General features: G+C 39.8%; 1 long non-coding RNA gene across 2 annotated transcripts in view; it reads right to left on the bottom strand.

Annotated features, from left to right (window-relative positions):
- LOC121527534 overlaps positions 1-22,102 on the bottom strand; it is a 58,811-nt gene extending 36,709 nt beyond the window's left edge. Inside the window, exons 1-3 of one of the 2 annotated variants that reach the window (XR_005993424.1) lie at positions 22,014-22,102; positions 20,889-20,980; positions 16,758-17,125 (exon numbers count right to left, since the gene is read on the bottom strand). This is a non-coding gene — a long non-coding RNA (uncharacterized LOC121527534). Of the gene's footprint in view, positions 1-16,757; positions 17,126-20,888; positions 20,981-22,013 lie in introns of those variants that run through there. The other variant, XR_005993425.1, reaches the window with a different exon arrangement.
- Positions 22,103-22,450: the final 348 nt, after the last annotated feature.

Raw genomic sequence — 22,450 nt, 5'->3', positions numbered from 1 at the left:
GGCCCCTGAAAAACCCCAGAGAATGCTGCTATTTTTGCCTCTTTAAACTTTTTTCCCATTTTCATCCTAACTCACCATGTTTTGTGCTTATTTTGTCCACTTAAGCCATTTTGCAATTTTTTAAACTCTTTCCACCTCTCTTTCTGCCCATTTTGCCTCTGTTAACTCATATATTTTTTGTCTATTTTTGGAAAAATACTGTCATTTTGAAGAAGGCTTTATACAGTGGGGTAGTGATTTGTGCAGAAGTGGGAATACTCTTAATTAATGTACTCTTTAGCAGTGGGTATACTCTCCATTATAAAGTGGGTATACTCTCCATTATAAAGTGGGTATACTCTCCATTATAAAGTGGGTATACTCTCCATTATAAAGTGGGTACTCTCCAGTGGATATACTCTCCATTATAAAGTGGGTACACTCTCCATTATAAAGTGGGTATACTCTCCATTATAAAGTGGATATACTCTCCATTATTAAGTGGGTACACTCTCCATTATAAAGTGGGTATACTCTCCATTATAAAGTGGGTATACTCTCCATTATAAAGTGGGTATACTCTCCATTATAAAGTGGGTATACTCTCCATTATAAAGTGGGTATACTCTCCATTATAAAGTGGGTATACTCTCCATTATAAAGTGTGTATACTCTCCATTATAAAGTGTGTATACTCTCCATTATAAAGTGTGTATACTCTCCATTATAAAGTGTGTATACTCTCCATTATAAAGTGGGTATACTCTCCATTATAAAGTGGGTATACTCTCCATTATAAAGTGGGTATACTCTTTATAAAGTGGGTATACTCTCCATTATAAAGTGGCTATACTCTCCATTATAAAGTGGGTATACTCTCCATTATTAAAGTGGAGGATAAATAAATAAATTATTTGTCAATTTGATTAGAGTTGTTATTCAGATAAAATAGATACATCTGTCACAGCTCAAATTTACAATGAATTATGATTTTCCGGATCCTTATGGCCCCCGTTTGGCTCGGGCCTGGAAAGCTCTCCCCTTTATGCCCTCTTATGGGCGGCCTTGCAAGCAGCTAACACTTAAAGTCAATGTGAAGTGGACCGTGTAGTATATTTCTATCTGTCAAAGGGTGAGAGAGGCTGATGGTGTTCAAGAGTCACAGATGGTGATGAAAATGATTTTTGAAGTGAAGTGACTCAGGGAGAAAACATGAACATATTTTCTAAATGTCAGAGAATTCCTTTGAAAGCAGGAGCATAGAAGTGTCAGACTCTTCAGACTGAATAATGACTCTGCAGTGAATTCACAGGAACTTGATCTTGGACTGTAAAAAAAATATGTAAAATCTCCTCTTTTGAAAAATATAGAAAGAATGGAAAGAAGTACTTTCCTTGTGCAGGACACAAGGAAACCAAACGTGAAATTAGTCATTTAAAAATTATCTAGGCTGGAGATCTGCAGGCTTTATGTGCATCTTCTGCATTTTATGCTCAGCAGCTGCACTGACCCAAACACAAGACGAGCCCGATTATTTCCCTTTTAAATGATGCCACATTTATAAGGAATATACATTTGTAAATTCAGATTTCCCTCTCTTGTAATGACATTTTTTGTTGCTGTGCTTCCTCCTTGATCTAAGTGTTTCATTGTTGAGTAATCACTTCAGACAACCCCCCCCACCCACCCACACACACACACACCCAAACACGTACACACTCCAGCCCTTCTGATGTCACAGTTAGCTGTTTTTCCACTATGAGAGTCTCTTTTTGATACCCCCAAATTTGTTCCCTTCATTTCCAGCCACATTCACATGCTCCTCAGTTGATTGAGCTCACAAGTGGGCTGATCAGCCACATTTGTGATGCCTGCTGCTGTTTTTCATTTCTGCTTTGCTTATATTGTTTATCTGCAGGATTTTCAGGACAAACGAAAACCAGATCACACCCTGCTGTGGGATGGCATCCCATTCTTCAAGCAGCATTTGTGTGGGGGAGATGCCACCCCCCACCATCACACTGCCTCCACTAAAAGATGTTCCTCTATCAGTGCAGCAATTAAGTTGCTGCTGAAAAGACTCCATTTCCTGATGTTGCTCTTAAGAATAAAAGTCGTCAATGACGATTAGCATTGGAGGCTTTTTTTGTGACAGACTCTGCAGGAATCAAATATGTATCATCAGATACTTCAGTAAACTTTAGCATTGCAATGCTAACAGACATGAGGGATTGAACAGTAGCTGCTCTGAGAGAGACAGTCACAGCCCACTTCTTTTAATCATCCTGGGCTAAAGACGTGTGAATTATGGATTAAAACCCATCTTTAGCAGGTAAGATGTTTGTTCCTGCTTCACCTGGTTCAAGTGAAAAATAGACAAGCACCCTTACAGATGCTTGGCTGTATGCCAGAGCACAGAGACAGCTGTTGGGGATTAAATTTGCTGTTTTCTGGCTCAAATCTCTCTGTCATGATGCTTTTAATGACCTCTAGGCCACGGTGGCTGATAGATTTGGGAAAGTTACCTCACAATGAACAAACACACAGCCTTTCAGTAAAGGCAGTGACATTAGCTAACAACAGACTTTATTAAGATAAACCGCTCAGTAATGGTATGTCATTTTTAGGTGGGGCGGGGTAATTTACCACAGGGACTGTTGATGGGCTGCTGTATTCGCCTTGCCCAAATCAAACCAAGCCAGAAAAAAGGTGAACAACCTTGAAACGGTCTAAATCCAAAATTCAGTCACACACAGACCTCAGTTTTTTTCACGTTTACAGCTAGGGTTGGGTATCGTTTGGATTTTCCGATGCCGGTGCTAAATCGATACGTGTATTGTCAGTCAGCAGGAGAATAAAAGCTGTCTTGGTATCAAAAGAGCTTTGCAGACACATCTTTATATGATGCCAGTCAAACATGGGATATAAAGGAAAACTGGTGTAACTTATACATCAATCACACAAATCCCATAACGTATTTCTTGGCCTTGCAGGATATCATAATGAAGTATCGATGTCTTGTAATTCTGTCTAGTCGGTATCCGATGTGTTAGTACTGGTACCATATTGGTACCAGTTTTCAATACTAATCCCTTTTTACAGCAACCTTATTACAATATACCTAGTGTGTTAAGACAAATTTTGGATATCACTTTACAGGGTTTTTAAGTCACCCAAAGAAGAGAAATGTTACCGTGTGCTCTTGTTGTGTAGTAAACTGTAAGTAAAAGTCAGGTGCTCTTACAGTTAGTCTTTATTATTATTATTTATTTATTAGCTCAGGATATATCTAATAAAAACCAAGGGAAAAAAAGGCTGGTGAGGGTTTTCATCAGGGTATAGTTAACAGGACAGCGACACAAGTGAGGTACCACCACGCTCTGTGTAGGTCAAAACTAGGCGGCATTTTCTTTGATTTTTATTGGATATACCCTGAGCTAATAAAGACTCTCTTAATCCGATGTATTTGTCCGTCAGAAACCTGTATGTAAAAATATGTCTAACTAAATAAGTGTTTATTTACCTGAATATATACAATTGTCGTCTTCGATTTTGCATCTTGCATGTTTTGACAAAAACACACAAGGTAGCAAATAACACACTAGAATCAGGCAGTTCTCTGTCCTGATTGGTGAGCAACATTGGCTTAGTGATAACAAAAACTCAGATCTACTGATGGATATGTTGGACAGATAGTCAGAGACTCAGAGAAAAAACTGAGTAAAGTGAAGCTGCTTAAGCTTGCAAATGTAATCCAAGCAGAGTGAAACAAACTAAACATGCAGATCAACAAGCATATGCCTTCAAGGTGTGTACAGGCAAGCTTACACACATGCAAACTATAAATACACTGATTCACTTTTAAATGCATGCTCTAGGATGTAAACACACCATCACATATGAATAATAAATGCATACACACACACATACACTCACAGTCCTCTGACACCATTCTCTGTGACTTCACTAAAACAAGAGATGTATTCTCAAATTGGGTTAAACTGTGGAGAGGAAAACATTCAGAGGCTATTGTGTGAACCACTGTTCTGTATTCAGCAATTATGAACCTGCTATTATTTAATTTATGTGTTTACTTCATATAAACAGACTAAGTGGGTGGAAATTAATGCAGGTTAGTAAAGGAGAAAATGACAAGGCATGGTGATAAATCACAACAATGTTTCTATTATATATCAGCAAAGTTTTAGAGGCTGTAAAAGTTTTTAAAAAGAGCCGTAGTGGGTAGAAGAGGACTTTTTAGTTTGTTTACCCTGGTAAACAAACTAAAAAGTCATCATCTGGAGCTCTTTTGGAACATCAACAACTGATTGCCTGTTTCTTATCTCTTGTAGGCAGGCTGATGGACAAACCCTCAGCACAGTTTAAAGACACAGTAAACATTAGTCAGGCCAAGGAGAGGAAAAAGTCAGTGAAGGACAGTAAGGACAAAACAAGATGTCTTTGCTAAAAGCAGAAAGTAAAGTGCATTGTTTGTGTGTCTGCGGGCATCTTCTGTTGTTTTCTTCTTAGAAATGTGAAGTGATTGCAGCAATACTCAGTGTGCTACTGAAAGCTCTCATAATATATAAATGAAGAGATGTAGAAAGAGAAAAACACCAGGGGAACAAGACAGACAGCATTTGGATAAACAGATTTCAAGAATGATAGATTAAAATATGATGCACATTCAGCTGAGAGTTTTGGGAGTCAACTGAAGCTGATCTTTGTATCATGGATATTGTTCTTTATAAACAAGTTATTTCTATTGCATATGACATATAGACCTTTGTTATTTGGTGTTACTTTCCTGTTGTCCTTGTATATGATGTCTTCCTTTTGTGCACTCCTGCTGCAATCTGATCTCCTCTTGTAGAACAATAAGCAGAATATAAATCTCAATCTGAATATCATTGCGTGCCTGGCTCTGCAGCAGCTGGATAGCATAGAGGGCTTCCTCTCAGAAAACGCATGACACTTTGAAAAGATCAAACCAAATGTCACAGTTATCACGTTAGCCCCAGCAAACCACCTTTATTTTGTGTAAAGGTGTAAATATGTTGTAATTTTTTCTGGCATGTTTTCTTCAGGGATTCTTGAGAGTGGATGCATGTTTCATTCCTCCACCAGCACATTGTTTCATATTCATACGCCCACACCTCGCATCTGCCTGCAGTCAACCACAGTCCGACTCTATTGACCTCAGAGCAACTCAACACAAGTATCTGAGGACTGAAAGCCCTGCTAAAGGAGGTTTAACTTACCGAGGCTGAGGGAGAAGAGAGATTTACTGATTTTTCCCAAAGCTATGCTGTTCTTTTAAATAATAAACACAATATCCTTCTTTTGAATCATATTGTTTTTGTTAGAAAGTGCCTAAAAATGATGTCTTAGCTCGAAAGTGCCTAAAAATGATGTCTTAGCTCGAAACTGAGTTGCAGTCTCCAAAACCGGACTCATTATTACAATTATTACAATTATTATTGTTGATAATCAGCCATGTGGACAACAAGACTCAGGCCTAGCAAACTTGCAGATGCCTGTTTTTGTGAATTTGGAGTGAGCTGTTCAGATAAGGAGTCATAAAAAGAGGGACTCATGATTCCAGGATCCTTGGTAGCACCTAAGAGAAGACACATTGTCCTCTCTGATAGGAGGAGACCTGAGAAGACTTTGCAGGGGGTCCAAGGGTTTAATAAGTCCCGTGACCTGCCTTTAAGGACCACACCCCTGCTGGTCGAGTAGAAGAGTTTCTTTCCTTCTTTCGAAGTCATCCAGACAGGATGCTGCAAAAAAAGCCCACCAGTATCCAAAGGAGGAAACACAATTCTCCCTCTGCCTGAGAAGCCCCGCTCTCCTCCTAAAGCTAAATCTTCACCCTCCAAGACTTTTAACTTGCTGGAACCGTGTAAGGAACATGAATGGACTGACCACTGTTCACTTCTGGATCTAATTTAGTTGAACATCAAACTCAAATCACACAGCATGGGCATGTAAGAGGCTTTGATCTGGGCAGGTCTAGTAGTAGGAAGTGTTTCATGTGCACTCATTGAAAGCTCCACTTGCTGTCTTATTGTCTTTTCTGTTTTTGTTTCACCTTATTGTGTCCATTTGTCAAGCACAGTGCCTTAACTTACACAAAAACTGGTGTGACTGCCATTAGAATTAAAGTCTGGCCACTGGGTTACTGTGTCATGAAGTTCTTATACTGAGTTTTTAAACTCTTTAGCTGGAGCTTTTCTTTGAAGTCCACCATCTTTAAAGTAGCATGTGGGAAACCACATCTGACACAGCCATTTTAAGACCATCATCCATCTTGTTTCTCTAACTCTAACACATTTTCCACACTTAGCTTTGCTTGTAAACGTACCAGCTCTGCCTATCTCTGCTGTTTACTTCTCACTTTGAATTGAGGTTTGACAAAAACAACAACTCATAAGATGTATTTACTAAACAGAATCTGATCCAAGAATGCAAATTTTTTCCAAGAGCATATTTGCTCTAGGATCCCAGTGCGAATGTCAAGCACACACTGAATATTTGTCAAAATAAGGGAGATATGTAACCTTGCAGAGCAGATTGACTGTTTTCATGTTTTTCACTGGCGAACCCATCTTGCAAAGCTCCCATCTGAACAGATTGGGCCCTGTAAGAGAGTGACAGGACCAATCAGGAGTAAGAGGCAGTACATTTGGGTGGGCGGAGTCGTGATGAAGCAAGCAGCGACAAGAGGCCGGTGCATTATGGCGGAGAGGATTAGCGTGGATGCTGTTAAAGCGTCAGTTTCATCAGAACTTGACATTTCTTCCTTAAAGCCTTGCTTAACTGCACTGAGTTCTTTTCTTTTCAAAAACAACAAAAGTTGCGTACTGACATGTCTACAGTCACCATGGTTGGCGTTATGCAGTTCTCTATGGAGTTAACTCCTCCGTAGCGGCGCACACCTATGACGTCACGTGTGTTGTTGCTCTGATAGGCCCATAAAGATGTGACAGACAGAACGTTCATTCAATCACCCTCCAAGTTTTCTTTTTCCAAAGGCTCTGCCCTTTCCTAAACACAGTCTATGGGAGGTTTTCCAGATGTATGTGTGAAACATATCCATCTGACATGCCAGGTAAGGAGAAGTGCAATTTTTGATGCATTATGAGCTGGTCTTAACTCGCTGGACAATTACGGGGGATTCTAAGTTCCAGATGTGAGTTTGGGCGATCAAACTCACAAGCCTCCATGGTTAAATTCATTAAAATCAAGAATTTCTTGAGATACTGTAAGACCTCAATTTGAAATAAAGATCTATGACATGGGAATTAACATAAGTATAGATATTTCAGTGCAGAAATTCTTCATATCGTATCTTTAATGCTAACTATTTAATAGCTGAGGTAGCTATAGGTGTTAAAGTCATTTCATTGCACAGTCCATAGACATAATGATGGAGTCCTGGTTAGTTATAACTGTATGAAGAAATATGCTAAGGAAGAATTGTATCATGTCTGTAATATGACCAGGTTTGGAGAGATAATCTGGCATTCTGGGGCCTGTAGGATTTGTCTTAGATTTTTTCAATTGCTAATCATCAAGCCGCAGAGCTAAGAGCAGTGGCCAATTAACTGCTATATGCATAATAAGGGTTGGCTGCAGCTACGTATATACTCTATGATACATTGTAAACAACAGAATTTCATTGATATCTAACATTTAGAAGCCAAAGGCAGTCTGACCAATCAGTGAGTGAGTTAGGTCTTTATAGAGTCATGATATACTCATAATAAGAGAGAGGGTTCCCTTTACATAGATGTATTCAAAACAAAATTAAAGTCCACACTGACAATGTGGAGCAATATATTGTCTGGTCTGCTGTTTCTATCAACTTGCACAAATGAAAAATGGAAACACAAACACAATCAGATCAATGTTCACCTACCCAGAACACAAAAACCCAGGCCCAGATAAAGGATGGGGGGAGTAGAGCACAGGAAAACAGAGAGAGATAGAGGAATGGATAGTGGTTTTGTCTGGCTGTAGCTGGGCTGTGTTTCTGAATAATGAAAAGGCTTTAGTCAGTGGCTTTAAAGTACAATATCCAGGTAAACAACCACGCTCTGCCCCCGTCTCCTTCTTTATCCACACTGTGACTTTCCTCCTGAAACACACCGATGTCTCCATCTCGATCTCTCACACACAGTGCACACAGGAACTTTTGTTGTCCTCCTGCCTCCATCTCTGCCTCCTTTTGTCTCTCACCCTCTCTTGTGGATGCTTTTCTCTTCTCTCCCTTCCATTTATGCAGAATTATTCACAGTTTCCAACAAATCTCTGGGGGATGCATCAAACTTTCACATTGTTCTGCTCCTAAAGCGTCACCATAAAAGTCTGCTGTCTCATGAAAAAAAGTAATACTTGATTTTTTTTGTTGTCAACCTGTGTGATCCCAGTGAAAAGGGACTGATACCACAGACAGTGAAAGGGAAAGCTGGGAAAGGATAAGAGATACACAGCTGAAGGCAAGCCGTATCTCTAAAGGGGATCCTGCTTGTGCATGGTGTAGTGCTGGATCCACATTTCAAACTTTAAACACTGTGTATCTGTGGGGTCTTATCACAGTAAAACAGCTAAAAGGCTGCACAGGCTCTGCATTTTCTCTCTAAGGTGTTTGCATGTTTATGTGGCATCTCACCCTCTATTTATTATTTGTTGAACCAAACTGTAACTTCAAGTTTTTTGGGTTATGATGCTCATTCATGAAAAAGAACGTGGTTTTTATTGCATGACCTTGGTGAAGTCAGTCTTAAAATGCCCAAAGAAACCATAATTGTACAGCTGTGAACAAGGCCTCCAATAAGGGGGGAGGGCTCTCTGGGGCCCAGCCAGACTTGGGGCCCATGGAGGTAAGCAAAATCATGTCTTATTGCAAAGTTAAGCTGTGATGGAAACCATATTTTATTTCTACCTGAATATAAACAACTCCTACAGAAGCAACACATTTTTAAAAAATTAAGATGTAGTATATAGCCTTCTTCAAAATGTGAACCCTTTGTCTCACAACAGAATTAAAATGGGTTGAAAATGAGCTAAAAAGGTGGATAAATTTGATTCAGAAGAAGCAGAAATGAGTTTATAGTACCATAAACAGGTGGAAAGTGGCAAAAATGGGGAAAAACAGTGATTAAATAGGATTCAAGAGTGGCAAAAAAGGGTTATCAGAGGCCAAAAAGGTGGTGAAATGGGATTAGAAAGGGATGAAAATGATTTTATAGTGCAAAAAATAGGGGGAAAGTGGCAAACATAGGGAAAAAAATGATGTCATAGAATTCAACAGTAGCAAAAGTGGGTCAAAGGAGGAAAACATATGCAGAAAGTGGCACACATTGGTTTAAAGTGGAAAAACGGGCAGAAAAAGTGGTTTCAAGTTGCCAAAATTGATTTAAAGTTGCAAAAAGTGCCATGAAAAATAACTAGTAGACACAAGGGATGACATGGTATAAAAGTGGCCAAAATGGGTCAGCAAAGGCAATAATAGGCCAATGATGGCAAAAATACAGTATGTTAACATGGCAAAACCTGGCATAAAAAGTGGTGAACTGAGTTACAAGTGACAAAAATGGATTTAAAATGGCAAAAATGGGCATAAGATTGTGAGGTAGTATTTAAAGGTGGAAAAAAATGGGTTTATAGTGCCAAAGATAGGCAGAAAGAGGCACAAATTGATTTGAAGTGAAATTTTTAAAAAAGGCAGAAAAGGTGTTTACAAGTAGCACAAAATGGATTTAAAAATCAGCATAAAAGTTGATGAAATAGAATTCAACAGTGGCAAAGTGGGTCAAAACAGACAGGAAGTGGCACAAATTGGTTCAAAGTGCCAAAAACGGGCAACTTATGTGGTGAAAAGGGGTTACAAGTAGTAAAAATTGATACAAAGATGTAAGAGGGTACATGACAAAAGCTAGTTACAGTTGGAATTAGTAAGAAAGGGCATATGAAATTTCGGAAAATGATTAATTGGTGGCAAAAATTTGTCAGCAGAGGCAATAATATGCAGATGGCTGGTTAAATTGTCTAAACTGGATTTAAAATATCAGAAATGGGTATAAAAGGTGGTGAAATAGGGTTAAAAGCAGCAAAATGGGTGAATAGTGCCAAACATAGGCAGAAGAGGTACAAATGGGCCTGAAGTGTAAAAAAATGGTAAGAAAAAGTGCACAAAATTATGAAATGTGGCACCAAGACTAGAACCAATGCTATGTTTCCAACACACTATTAATAAATTAAAACTGGGCAGGGCCCTTTCTCTGGGATTGTCAGGGGCCCAGCAAAACCTGTGGGCAGGCTTGGATAGGGACATGGGGAAGACTTCACCTGGGGACCTTCCCATGACAAAGAAGGAAGGGTTAGTCAGTTAGGGATGTTTTCTTTGGCTCTAAATGTGTCTTCACATATACAGTGAACACCTTGTCAGATCTCACAGTCAAAACAACTTTGATGATTCAGTCCGAACGCTCTTTTCACTGCTGGAAGAAGTCCTGGAGAGTCAAATGAGCCATTTATCCTCTGTCAGCTCCAGAGCTCTGTGTCCCTGACACACCACCCACACTCCAAGAGTGTGTTTCCTCAAAGTCAAGCAGAGTTGACAGTTCATCTCCTGTTGACTTCCTGAGGGTTTGGTTAGCTGAATGCAGTGTCAGTGTTATTCTGGGAGAACAGGTGCCTGGGATCAGGTTTATTTGTGTTACACTGAAATTAGTCATCATGGCCTAACAGTCATTTTTACTGCCCTATAAATCAAACCTTTGGATTTAACTTGCAATGCTAAAAATGTGTGAGTGTAAATCAGTTAAAGGAACGTGTTTTTTTGTAGCCTTCCCCACATCTGTTACTAGCAACAATCCTGTATCTGAGCTTTGCACAGTCCCTTTGACCTCATGGTTTGGTTTTTGCTCTGATATCATTGTCACTGGTAAGGCCTATAGAGAGGTGTATGCCTTTCTAAATCATGTCCAATCAATTTAATTTACCTCAGGTGGACTCCAATCAAGTCTTGGTCACAACGTAGAAATACAGACTAACTGTTTAATACTTTTTCAGATGAAATTCCACATTAATATGATCAATTTTGGCCTATTCTAGCAGTAGTAGAAGTATTTAATGGGCAGGAGGTTTGGGAATATTTTTGCCATCATTTATTTATTTGAACACAGCTTTAATTTGAGGAAACTTGTACTCCCAGGATGTAAGATCTTTTGGCGATGTCAGCAAAAAACAGCCCAAACCCCCCCCTGCAGAGACTGAGTAAGATTCCTGTCAGGAAGAGACAGATAGCTCTCTGTTTACTCCATTTATGTGTGCGTGTTTACGTGTCTGGTGCAGAACCACACAGGGATGTTGTTGCTTATCCAGAGGCATTAGCAGGTCTGACATTATGATTTCATGCTTGGTTGGGTTGTGTGTCTGTGTTTATCTGTGTGAGCCTGTTTCCAGTAAGAAGCAAGAGCAATGTTCCGGTCTGTTGAAGAAAGTGATACAGTAGATTATTTACCTCCTCGTCCTCAGCATTCCCATTTACGCAAACAAGATACAGAAGGACAAATGGTACGGCAAATATAGACACAAGCACATAGAAATACACAGCAGCTACAAAAGCATGCATGACAAACACAAACCTTCATGAGTCAGCCCAGAAATATACTCCAGAGAGAAAGTTTAATTGTAAACACATTTGTATTTTGAAGGAACTTTAACACACACATAAATGTGCACTATATATTAACACCTTAATTCAAAGTAACCTTCATTGGACGAGATCTGACACTGAGACTGATCTTTGCTGTGCACACATCCCATTGTGACCTGTTGAATGATAATTGTCCAGGCGAGGGTCTAAACTCTCTATTTGCATCAGTGTTTGTGTGTCAGAGTGTTGTCTATGAGGAATAGGCTCCACTTCCACGCTGATATTAAGTGACACTTTAATTTGGATGGTAAACGGAGAATTTTACTGCCAGTGGTGAGGATGGCTGTGTGACCTTTGTGTGTGTGTTTGTGTGAGTGTGTGCATGCTCATGTTTATCTTTCAGCCTCTTTGAATTTCCTGCTCTGCATTTTTGCTCTTCAGGCAAACAAACAGCTCTCCTTCACTTGCTTTATTCTCCTTCAGGAAACTTTCTAGTCCTACGAATCCTCACAACATTCAAAGCACTGATGTAACAATGTGGCACCTCTTGTTGAATGATGCCACTGCGCTCCAGGGTACAGGGCACAGGGTCATCTGATAAATAAATATGAATCTGGTTTAACTTTGGCTACAAAACATGAAAATAATCAGAATGAAAATCTGCTCATGCCAACAAAAAACTGCGAGCAAGTGTAGATCACTTGGCTCCTGTACAGAATTATTTTTTTTTACTGAATATATTTTTGATGGTGAAAATGTTTGATTGTTAAACACTGTGACTCAGGATTTTTGCAGCACTTAAACTCACTGAGCAATTCATTTTTAGCTGAAAACAGGTCTGAAGGTCCTTACGCACTGAGTTAATTATTTTTGGATGTGTTCGACTTTTCACACTGTGTTGCTTTTTTACTTTCCTTCACTGTGAACATTTGTGGAACGTGGTGATTTTTGAAAAAACCTCTGCTTACATTCATAATTTATCTACCCTTTCTTTATATACTTGTAAAGGGACATTTTGGTGTTTTTTAAAGTTGGGTTGTATGAGGGACTTGACAGTAGTGATGGCCAAGGCTGTCCATAAGGGAGGATAAAGGGGGGAGCTTTCCAGATAGGTTGGGGTTCGTGGAGGTCAGCAAAATCATGGTCCGTTGGAAAGTTGATAACATAAATTTACTTTCAACCTGAATAATAACCACTCTTATCAAAGAATCAAAAAATAAATTTGATTTACTTGTGCTGTGGTTCAGTATAGGCTTTAAAAAATGTAAACCCCTTTTCTTCAAACAGAATTACGTCTCTATTAGTAATGTGAACAATGTGGATGGGCACACTGAACTGAATGGTTAGGAAGATAATGTCAGACTTAAGAGCTAAGTCCTGGGTTGGTGGTGTGCATGAACATCAGGATGCCAGGAAACAAAATAGAAGAAAAGAGGCAAAAAGGGGCAAAAATGTGTCAAAAAGGGGACACAAACTTGCTAAAAAATGTGCAAAAAGTGGCAAAAAATGGATTAAAAGTGAAAAAAAGTGCCGAAGAGGGTGAAAAGCATCAGAAACGGGGTAAAAGTTTCAATAAAGGTGACAAAAAATGTGCAAACAGCCATAAAATTGTTTTTAGTGTACAAATGAAGTGGCAACAATGGGGAAAAGCTGCAAAATTTTGTTGAAAGTGGTAAAAATGAAGTGGGAAAGTGGCACAGATGGGATAGAAGTGGCAAAAATGCAGCAAAAATTAGAGAGAACAGATGATATGACAAAATCAGGTAGAAAAGCTGCTAAAGAGGCAACAATATCCTTTCACTTCATGGCTGGGCATCCCTGTAGTGAAGCTGCTGGTAATTCAAATGAAAGGGGTGAATTGGAGATGGCTTTATTTTTGCCTAACATATTGGTTAAATGAACTTATTACTCAAGCATATTTTAAGCAAATATGTCATATTCTAAAACTAGCATTATCATATGAGATAACGGGCAGAAACACAGGCTGTATTTGAATCCTGACTGTGACAGGAGCAGAGCGGGGACAGCAGAGGCAGTCAGAGACGATGACCTTGTAAGTTAACTTTCCTGATAATCCCTCCCTGCAGGCTTCAACTCCTCCTATCACTCTCTTTGGTGTGTGATTGATACGTATGGTGTGCAGGAGATAATGCACTTCTGCACACAGCACTAAACCTGTCATTTCACTGCTTTTTAATCCTATATGTCATTCTTCAGCTTGATGCAGAAAAGATGCATGTCCATGTTCCAGCAGAGGCACATACACATCGCTGTAGGATATGCTCTGTATTGATGAGGTTAGCTGGGAGAATTACTGCCTGACAGGTTGTCACTGTGATGCAGTACAGAGGAGGGCAAATGGTCACAGAGAGCGGTGAAAATATTATTATCCTTATTATGATGCCTGGATGCCCTCCCTTCATCTATCAGTCCACCCTTACCCCCTCCATCTGTCACCCTGTCTCCTGATCCACCCTGCTCCTTTCACCTTGCCTCCAATTTGATTGATTTCCTGCAGAACTCATCTTATTTTCTTCCCCTTTATCTCATCTCTGTTCCACTTTATTCTTCGGCTTTTTCATTAGCTCTGTTATGCTAGATGGCACAACTTCTCTCACTGCTTTTCAACTTTCTTTCTTTCTCTATCAATCAGCCCTGGCTTCAAACTCTGAATTCTCTGTACATGTGCTTGAATGCAAAAGTTTCTAGTGTAGCCTCGATTGCAAGGTTGCCCAACAGAAGATGTTCAACGGCTTTGTCTTCTGCAAGCTGCTCCACATCAACAATGAGACCCTTTTTTGTCTCATAGTTAGCGAGTCACCTCCACTAATTGCTTTATTGTCTTGTTTGTGTTGCTTCACAGTAAATGTTCAAATGCTTTGTTGTAAAAAAAAACAAGAAATCTGATTCTGTAAATGAATAAAGTGGCACCAGACTAGATGAGGGAGAGTGTGACTGCTATTAGGGACAAGCCTGAAGCTGCTTATCTTGCTCATGCACCCTCTCACTCCTCTGCACCTGTAAATGAGTTTCTCTTTGATCAGAGTCGTGCTCCTCCAGCTTCCATCGCTACCTCGCTCCCCGCTGCTTGACTTCTCCCATGGGTGATGAAGGGGGCCCAGAGGCAGCACATCAGAGGAGCTGAGAGTGCGGGTCTATGTATGTGCGTTTGCCCGCACAGATGGGAGCCTAGCTGTGACGCCTATGGGTGCAAAGCCATCTGTAGAGTGGCACTGTGATGTGTACACTGACATCTGCTTATCTCCTAAAAAACATTAAAAACCCATGGCATATCAAGTAAGTGAGGATAAACTTGCTATCACTGTGAGAGATCTGAGATGTGACATTAATGCAACGTCATCATCCTGTATTAACTTCTTCATGCCTCATGTGCTCTGCTGTCAGACAGCCAAACTGATCAAGAAAAGCATCCAGGTTTATCTCCTACTGCTGCAGTGGATGTAATGGCAATGGGTGCCAATGATCCAAACCTTCAGGAATCGTCTGGACGGCTGGGCATCCCTACTTGTGCAGGAAGCCTCTTTGCTATGATCCCCACATGCAACACTCAGTCATAACATGGTCAAAAGAGCTATGAACATTTGAAGCTCACATCCTTTTGTCAAACAAAGCATATTTACCATGAAGACAAAAGTTAAATCCAATATCAATAAATGGAAGGAATATTGCGCATGTGTAAATCTGCCTAGATCAGGCCATCCTCATAAACTGAGTAAGCGTGCAAGAAAGACAATAGTGAGAAAGGTCACCAAGACACCAATGATTAGTTGTCTTGGAGTTACAAGCTTCAGCAGCTCATATTTGGAGTCTCAGCTGCCACAAAGACACCATCCCCACAGTGAAGCACAGGGTGGCAGCATCATGCTGTGGGGATGCTTCTCAGCAGCCAGCCGTGGAAGGCTTGTAAAAGCAGAGGGTAAAATCAATGCAGCAAAACAGGAATATCCTGAAGGACAGTCTTATTCGGTCTGCAAGAAAACTACAGCTTGGGAAAAGATTTATGTTCCAGCAAGACAATGACCCAAAGCATACAGCGACAGCTACACAGGAATGGTTGAAAGGTGAATGTTCTGGAGCGGTAGAGTCAAAGCCCAGACCACAGTCCAACAGAGAATTTGTGGCTGTTCACACTCAACCCCCGTGCTATCTGACAAAACCTGAGCAGTTTTGCAAAGAAGAATGGGGTGAACTAGCAGTGTCCAGATGTGCATGCCTGATTGATGCCTATCCACACAGACTCAGTGCTGTGATTGCAGCCAAAGGTGACTCTACCAAACACTGACTTGCAATGGGTGAAAATTTATGCAATTACTCAGTTTACATCAAATAATTTTACCTGACATTACTTTGTAGAAATCTGTTTTCACTTTGATGTTAAAGAGATTTTATTTATGTGTTTTTTTGTTTTTGTTTTTGTTTTGTTTTTGTAAAAAAAAGGCAAATTATATTGACCATGACTTATTTATAAAACCAATAAAAGGGTAAAAAGAGGGTGAATGCTTTCTATAGGCACTGTAAGGGTATTAGATAATGCATGGTTGCTTTGTGCCAGACTCAGCTCAGGAATCTCTCAGGGATTTTTCTAAATTGATAAGACTATCAAAGCTGTCTTCATTAAAATTCAATCTCATGTGGGATTGATCACAAGTTTTACCTTGAAGTTATTCAGTTTAATCATATTCTTCCCTGACTGCATGGGAATGTGTATTGCATTGTTCAAAATAAGCATGCCTGCAGTGTTTTTGCTTTGTTGTTTTATGGTCTTCCCCTGTTAAGAAATGATGAAGGTAGATTTACCACACCTGTCTTTTAGGAAATCACATCAATCATTTTAGATAGAGTTAAATCCAGCAATATTAATCAGGTTTGGTGAGGCTCTCTTCCCATCTGATTTATAAAACGGAAAAAAACATGTCAGATTCAGGATGAGATGACAATACCTGGTTTAAAGGCTCAAATTCAGCTCTGCATATTTAATACATCATTGCCAAGTAGCTCATAAGGAAGCCTGAAACTCTATGTCCCTTCAAAACCACTTTTTTCTCTTTTACATTGTCACATCTTTGCATAAATTTAGAATTTTCTGCATTTATTTCATCTTCTTTCCTGATTAAGGCTCTTGGACTACTCTAATGGAGCCCCCATGATTTCAATATTTCCAACAGGCCTCACATAGGGTTCAAATTCATAATAGTCGTGTTTTTTTATGGTAGGATGATAAAGAAAGTGGCTGAAAGAATAAAACATTAAAGCTTTAAAAGTTTCTATTAATAAATATGTATCACCTTAGGTCCAAAAGAAAACTTATATTGTCTACCCTCAAGTTCAAAGAGCACTTATGCTGAGAGGGTGTGAGGGGAAAAAGTCCTTTGGGTCTGTGGCTTTGTTGCTGCAGCAGGCTTGATGTTGTTGAAAAGTTCAAATCACAGGAAGGTCATTCCCAAACGTCGACCCCAGCTGAGTTTGGTAGAAAGGAAGAGAAAGGGAGGAAGGGATAAAGAGGAGGAAGGAAAGAAAGGCGGGGAAGGTGAGGAGGAGGAAGAGGAGGGGGAGATTTGTCAGTCTTGTCTCTTAATTGGCCGGGGGTGAACAGAGAACAAAAGACAAAGTCAACCAGGCGTGACTTTTAAGATAACCCCTCGTCGCACAAACCCTCACCTCCCTGCACACAAACATGCACATGAGGGGCTGCACTTCACTTTGCACTCGCCTCAAAGATATGTCACCTTGGTGTTCTTTAAAAAGTGCTAGACAGCATAAAAACACAAACATGCAATCCAAGCAGCTAACCTTGCACAGAGATATTCCAGGAAAATATCTTTAAAATTGAAATTGTGAAATCTAAAAGGTTAAGTGCAGGAATTTGAATATGCAGACATCAGAGACTAATTTTTTTTTTCAAAAGCCTAGGTTAGTATTTCCCTCAAGATAGTAAACATAATACAATATAGAGTAAATTGGTCTATAATAAGTATAGCTGGATGAAAGGTATTAAAAATGAGCAATACAAAGAATCTCAGGTTTGTCTGTATGGGATTATTTGCACACAATCTTCAGAGCAAGTCTTTCATTTGTACAGTGTGCAAACCCAAAAGAGCAGCCAGTAAAGCGAAGCTAACATGTTTTAGTAAACATTTGTTTCATTGTCTGCTGCAGAGCTGCTGATATCATCTCATCAGTCTGTTGACTGATGCTGGTCTTTGTGTTTTATTGATCCTCAGCACAGAGCAAACATAGAAAATCAACACCACCTCTGTGTTCCTGCTCTGCTCACATCAGATGCACAGGTGAAAATGTCAAATATATACAAACATATGTACACAAACAGAAGCCAATTACATCATCCTTTTGTAGAATAACAAGCCCATTAGAGAGATTTGAAACAATCAGTGCAATAGAGGGTGAGACGAAAGAAGACACATAAGCTTTGCAGAATGCAGCATTCATGATGCCATGCACTGACTTTGAATGAGAAGGCCTGTCTCGCAATCTCTGTTCCAGTTCATCTTAAAGGTGCTCAGTGGAGTTGAGGTCAGGGCTCTGTGTGGGTAAGTCAAGTTCTTTCACACTGAACTCATCAAACCATGTCCTTATAATCCTTGCTTTGTGCACTGAGGCACAGCCATGTTGGAATAGAAAGGGGCCTTTCTCAAGCTGTTGCCACAAAGCATAGCATAAAATTTCTTTGTATGCTGAAGCAGTAAGAATGGAGATCAGCAGCCTAAACCTGAAAAACAGCCCCATTACATTACTTCTCCTACACCAGACTTCACAGTTAGCATTTAGGCAGGTAAAACTCTCCTGTTCTCTTCCTGCTTACGGCTGTTGTTCCTAAATGCTTCCTCTTCCTAGTAATACCACTTATAGTTGACTGAGGAATATCCAGCAGGGATGATTAGCTTTTTTTATCTTATCAGCCTCCATCACCTGTGTCTTGACTCTACAATGGGATACAGCTTGATGCTGCTCAGGGCAGCTATTTTTGACTACATTATTTCCTTATAAAGTTCAAGCACCAAAGACTCTCCAAAAATGTAACATATCTGTAAGATAAATGTTTGTTTTTAATTTATAGACGAGTCTAAGAGGGAAAAAAAATCTGGCTAGGGTGCAAAACAGCAGGATATGTTCCTGATGTCTGCTGTGCCGGACAAAACCCTGTGTACTCTCCTTGATTTTTATAGCTCCAGGTAAAAGCTGCCCTCAGGCTCATATGAGTTTTCCTTCCTCTACATTTGTAAACCACCAGGGAGCTCACATAAACACTGACCTGTAAATACTCAGCTAAAGACAGCTAAAACAAGCCTCTCCTCAGTCAGAGCTAACCATCAAGTGAATATTTTTTTAAAGAGCATCAACACATTTGTAGCGTCTTTGGGGGAAATGAACAGAACAGAGAGAATACATAAATATGTGGGTTTTATTTTGTCAAATGTCAAACTGAGCTCAGTTTTTCCGTGTTGTTTTCAAACAGAGTGAATTTATAAGATGATAGCGTTTCAGGACTAGGATCATTTATTTTTAGAATTACTTGCATTTTCACTTCAAAGTCTGTTTTTCTCAACGAACCCTGCTTCAGTAAAGATTCATTATGTACACAGATAAACAAATAAGAAACAACAAACTACATCTCACAAGCTCTGTTGTCATGAAAGTTACAGTGATCTCTCTTGAGTTTGAATTCCCCTCTGATCAGATGGCTTGTGAGTCAGAGCAAAGGGGAAGAAGCAGGAGATGTAAGACAAGTGTGATAGGATATTAGTGAGTGTTCTGATTGCAGATCGTCAGTGTCTGTCTTTGTGTGAGGGTTTCAGACATTCACATGTAAAGATAATGATGGATCTGGTAATGTGGCATCACCCATTGGTTTCTCAATAGCTGATATGATGTTAGTTTTGTTTTTGGAGGCCACATGTAAGGTGCTGAAGAGAGGTTTAAAGATTGAATGAATCAATCAAAGCAATCCACAAAAACTGAATTTCAGACATTTTTGCTAATGTATTTAAAAAGAAAAATGAAATATCACACTGACAGAAGTATTCAGACCTGTACTCAGTACTTTTTTGAAGGCCCTTTGGCAGGAATTACAGCCTCAAGTAATTTTAAATGACACAGCAAGCTTTGCACACCTGGACCAGGAGATCCTCTGTCATTCTTCTTTGCAAATCCACTCTTCGAAGTCGGAGTTCTGGTTGTTCCACTCTAGGACGTTCGGAGTTGCCCCTAAACCACTCCTGACTGTATGTTTAGGGTCACTTGCATATTCGAAGGTGACCCTTCAGCCCAGTCTGAAGCCCTGAGTGCTGCAGAAGAGGTTTTCATTAAGCATATCTCTGTCCTTTGCTTCATTCAGCTTTCCCTCTGCACTGGCCAGTCCCATGCTGCTGAATAGCACCCCCAACAGCGTGATGTTGCCACCACCATGCTTCACTGTTGGGATGGTGTTGGGCAGGTGATGGGTGGTGCCTGGTTTCCTTCAGACATAACATTTAGAAATTATGCCAAACAGTTCAGTCTTGGATTCATCAGACCAGAGAATCCTGTTTCTCACAGTATGAGAGTCCTTCAGGTGCTTTTCTGCAAACTCCAAGTGGGATTTTATGTGTTTTGCACTGAAGAGAGTTTTCCATCTAGCCATTCTGCCATAATGCACAGATCAGTGGAGGGCTGCAGTGAGGGTTGTCCTTCTGGATTTTTGTCTGATCTTCACACAGAATCTCTGGAGCTCAGTCAGAGTTCAGCTCCTTTGACCTCATGGTTCTGCTCTGAAATGCATTGTCACCTGTGAGGCCTTCTATAGAGAGGTGTGTGGTGTTCCAAATCATGCCCAGTCAATTTAATTTACCACAGGTGGACTCCAATCAAGGTGTAGAAACATCTCAGCAAAGATCAGTAGAAATGGGAAGAGCCTGAGCTAAATTCCGAGTGTTGCTTTAAAGGGTCTGAATACTTATGTCAATGTGATATTTCAGTTTTATCTTTGTCATACATTTCTAAAATTCTGTTTTCACTTTGTCATTACTTGCAGAGTAATAAGATTATTGTAGCATCAGGCTGCAACATAACAAAACTGAAAAAGGTGAAAGGGGCCCTTAATACTTTGTGAAAATACTGTTTATCAGCCATTTATTATGATATGATTGTGATTATTTTTATGTATCTGATAGACTGAGCTCACGTGTGTTGGCTGCAGGATGCATGTGTGCTTGACAGACAGTACCTCAGGGTAGCAGGGAGTCAACAGGTGTCTACTCCTCATCTATCGGCAGAATCCACCAGAGAGTCCTTTTCAATCAGGTGACTGGCCTGGAACTGAGAAGAGAAACACAGACCCTATTACTATTCTTTGTGTGTTACATATTTTTTCCTTTTGTCTTTTTCTATTTTACAAAGACTAAAGAAGTCTGTTAAATTTCTAGAAATGCTGCAACTGTACGACCTGACACGCCAGATTGTCTGTTTCAAATGTCCATTGTATAGGATAGATTTCACATTTATCTCTCGAACCTCCTATACAAAGCCAAACCTGCCTGGGGAGGGCAGGGCCTTTCAGTAAAATCTCAGAAGGTAATTGGACGAACATTCTGTCTGCCACCATTATTACCTGCCGATCAGAGCAATGAGACAGAAGAAGGTAGTATGCATTCACAATGGAGCTTGTTGGTTGATAAAACTCATGCCAAGGCCAGTCGCAAGAAGAACAAAAACATGTTCCCTGCCAAAAAAAGCTTTCAGTGTGGCTCTTTTTTTCTTGTTTTAATGTTGCCCATTTCTGATGAAACTGCAGCTGTAGCTTCATTGGAGTAAATAGTTCCACTGGCAGCCACTGTGTATTCAGGTTTAGGGTATGATTAATCTCTGTCCGTAAATATCCCAAACGTAGGCCAAAGCAGGTCAAAAGAACAGCAATGGCAAATGGACTTGACAAATGGCCAATTTCATCTTTTTTGCCTCTTTTTACAATTATTAAATTATGTTTGCCTTGAGAGTTATTTCAGTTCCTTCTCCTTTATTATCTGGCATCGTGATGTTTATATAATGGCCTATCCTTGAAGTCTGACATTACTTTCCAAGTGTTAAAGTCAATTTGACCATCTACATTGTCATCATTACTAAAAAAAAAAAAAAAAAAAAAGAGGTAATTATTGCCCATGAAAAGAGTTTAATATTTTGAAAATGGTTATATTTTACTACAGCTTGTGTCACAGTGGAGGAAAAACTCAAAATGGATGACCAAAATGCAGATAAACTCAAAAGACTGATTTAATTAACAAACTAAAGTCCAGCACAATGAAAAAACAACTGAGGATCCACGAGGTGAAAAAAGCCATTAAACAAAACTTACTTAAAACAAAGTCCATCAAAGGTTAAAATACACAGGAGGCAAGAGGAAAGCAAGAGGAGTAAACTGGAGGAGTAACACAGGGGATGACATTCAACGAACTGACAAAGGACAGGGAGAAACACAGAACTTAAATACACAGGGAGTGATTGCACAATGGGAGACAGGTGCGAATAACGAGACTCAGGTGAAACTAGTGAGGGTGATCACAGAGGAGGGAAACTAAGACAGGAAGCAAAACTGGATGACACACACAAGGGAAGGCAACTACAAAATAAAACAGGAAACTTCACAAGCACAAGAACACTGGACAAGGAGGAAAATCAAACATGAGACACTAGGAGGGAGCAAATACAAACACAGGGAGAAAACTAAACATGGAACACAAGAAGTAAAACTAAACATGAGACACAGGAATAGTTAAACATGAAACACAAGGA

This window comes from Cheilinus undulatus, linkage group 19 (assembly GCF_018320785.1).
Source record: "Cheilinus undulatus linkage group 19, ASM1832078v1, whole genome shotgun sequence".
Lineage (NCBI taxonomy): Eukaryota > Metazoa > Chordata > Actinopteri > Labriformes > Labridae > Cheilinus > Cheilinus undulatus.
This window is presented reverse-complemented; position numbering and strand designations above follow the sequence as displayed.